The sequence below is a fragment of the Micropterus dolomieu genome, linkage group LG17 (genome assembly GCF_021292245.1).
Source record: "Micropterus dolomieu isolate WLL.071019.BEF.003 ecotype Adirondacks linkage group LG17, ASM2129224v1, whole genome shotgun sequence".
Classification (NCBI taxonomy): Eukaryota; Metazoa; Chordata; class Actinopteri; order Centrarchiformes; family Centrarchidae; genus Micropterus; species Micropterus dolomieu.
In genome coordinates, this window is record NC_060166.1 from 36859657 (window position 1) to 36862526 (window position 2870).

Genomic DNA, 2870 nt, shown 5'->3' on the forward strand with positions numbered 1-2870 from the left:
CTGGCGAGGATCCCGCTGCAAAGTTTATTTACAGAGCAGGTTTGTGCCTTAGCACAAGATAATGTACTGAAGTACACACAGAAATACACACAGAAATACAGAAATACACACAGAAATACAGAAATACACACAGAAATAAAGAAATACACACAGAAATACAGAAATACACACAGAAATACAGAAATACACACAGAAATAAAGAAATACACACAGAAATACAGAAATACACACAGAAATACAGAAATACACACAGAAATAAAGAAATACACAGAAATACAGAAATACACACAGAAATACAGAAATACACACAGAAATAAAGAAATACACAGAAATACAGAAATACACACAGAAATAAAGAAATACACAGAAATACAGAAATACACACAGAAATAAAGAAATACACAGAAATACACAGAAATAAAGAAATACACACAGAAATACACACAGAAATAAAGAAATACACACAGAAATACAGAAATACACACAGAAATACAGAAATACACACAGAAATACAAACATCCACATAAATACACAGTACACACACAGACTGTAAGGAGCTGTAGAAATAAACTTGACTACTATCACGAACCTGAAACCAAACCTGTGTGTACTTGTACCTCTGTTAGTACTTTGAGTGTGAGGACAGTGTTACTGGTTCTGGTCCAAATCTGACGTGTGTTTGTGCTGTAGGTTCCTACAGCTGTGGGCCGAGCGGAGACTGGATCCACCCAGAGTCCGGAACCAGACTGCCCAGCTGCCTCCCAGGTTCACATGTACTACATCAACATATAACAGTACATACAGTAGTACATATAGTAGTACATACAGCAATATCTGCATTAGTACATAAAGGAGTACAAACAGTAACACATACAGTAGTACCCGCAGTAGTACATAAAGTAGTGTCTCCGTGTCTCTGTGTCCCGGTCCAGCCTGCGGCCGGCCCTCCCGCTCTCTCCCCCCTCATGTGAAGCGGATCGTGGGCGGACGCAGCGGCGAGCCCGGCCTGTTCCCCTGGCAGGTTCTGCTCAGCGTGGAGGATCTGTCCCGGGTACCTGAGGACCGCTGGTTCGGCTCCGGGGCCCTGCTGTCCGACTACTGGGTCCTCACGGCCGCCCACGTCCTGAGGTCCCAGAGGAGGGACACGAGCGTCGTCCCCGTGGCCCCCGAACACGTCAAGGTCTGAAGGGAACCTGCTGCTGCTTTTAATTTGACCTCTCAGCTGTGCAGATCTGTGCAACTCTTAGAACAATATGTTTTTTTAAGGGAGTCTGGGGTTGTAGAAAAATAAATACAACACAAAACACTGAAAGTTGTCTGTTCCTCCCCAGCACTGAAAATGTTTGAATCAAATTAAGATGAACGTGTTGTTTAACCAGAGTAACCAGAGTAACTAGAGTAACTAGAGTAACCAGCGTAACCAGCGTAACCAGCGTAACTAGAGTAACTAGAGTAACTAGAGTAACCAGCGTAACCAGCGTAACCAGCGTAACCAGCGTAACCAGAGTAACCAACGTAACCAACGTAACCAGAGTAACCAGAGTAACCGGAGTAACCAGCGTAACCAGCGTAACCAGAGTAACCAGAGTAACTAGAGTAACCAACGTAACCAGAGTAACCAGAGTAACCAGGGTAACTAGAGTAACTAGAGTAACCAGCGTAACTAGAGTAACTAGAGTAACTAGAGTAACCAGCGTAACCAGCGTAACCAGAGTAACCAGAGTAACTAGAGTAACTAGAGTAACCAGCGTAACCAGCGTAACCAGCGTAACCAGAGTAACCAGAGTAACCAACGTAACCAACGTAACCAGAGTAACCGGAGTAACTGGAGTAACCAGCGTAACCAGCGTAACCAGAGTAACCAGAGTAACTAGAGTAACTAGAGTAACTAGAGTAACCAGCGTAACCAGCGTAACCAGAGTAACCAGAGTAACCAGAGTAACTAGAGTAACTAGAGTAACCAACGTAACCAACGTAACCAGAGTAACCAGAGTAACTAGAGTAACTAGAGTAACTAGAGTAACCAGCGTAACCAGAGTAACCAGAGTAACCAACGTAACCAACGTAACCAGAGTAACCAGAGTAACTAGAGTAACTAGAGTAACCAACGTAACCAGCGTAACCAGAGTAACTAGAGTAACTAGAGTAACTAGAGTAACCAACGTAACCAGAGTAACTAGAGTAACTAGAGTAACCAACGTAACCAGAGTAACCAGAGTAACCGGAGTAACTGGAGTAACCAGCGTAACCAGCGTAACCGGAGTAACCGGAGTAACCGGAGTAACCAGCGTAACCAGAGTAACCAGAGTAACCAGCGTAACCAGCGTAACCAGAGTAACCAGAGTAACCAGCGTAACTAGAGTAACCAACGTAACCAGAGTAACCAGAGTAACCAGCCTAACTAGAGTAACCAACGTAACCAGAGTAACCAGAGTAACCAGAGTAACCAGCGTAACCAGAGTAACTAGAGTAACTAGAGTAACCAACGTAACCAGAGTAACCAGAGTAACTAGAGTAACTAGAGTAACCAACGTAACCAGAGTAACTAGAGTAACTAGAGTAACCAACGTAACCAGAGTAACCAGAGTAACTGGAGTAACTGGAGTAACCAGCGTAACCGGAGTAACCGGAGTAACCGGAGTAACCGGAGTAACCAGAGTAACCAGAGTAACCAGAGTAACCAACGTAACCAGAGTAACCAGAGTAACCAGAGTAACCAGCGTAACCAGAGTAACTAGAGTAACTAGAGTAACCAACGTAACCAGAGTAACCAGCGTAACTAGAGTAACCAACGTAACCAGAGTAACCAGAGTAACCAGCCTAACTAGAGTAACCAACGTAACCAGAGTAACCAGAGTAACCAGAGTAAC

The 2870-nt window shown here is 44.0% G+C and overlaps 1 protein-coding gene across 1 annotated transcript in view; it reads left to right on the forward strand.

Annotated features, from left to right (window-relative positions):
- masp1 (MBL associated serine protease 1) overlaps window positions 1-2870 on the forward strand; it is a 22573-nt gene that overhangs the window by 17937 nt on the left and 1766 nt on the right. The window lies entirely within an intron of this gene.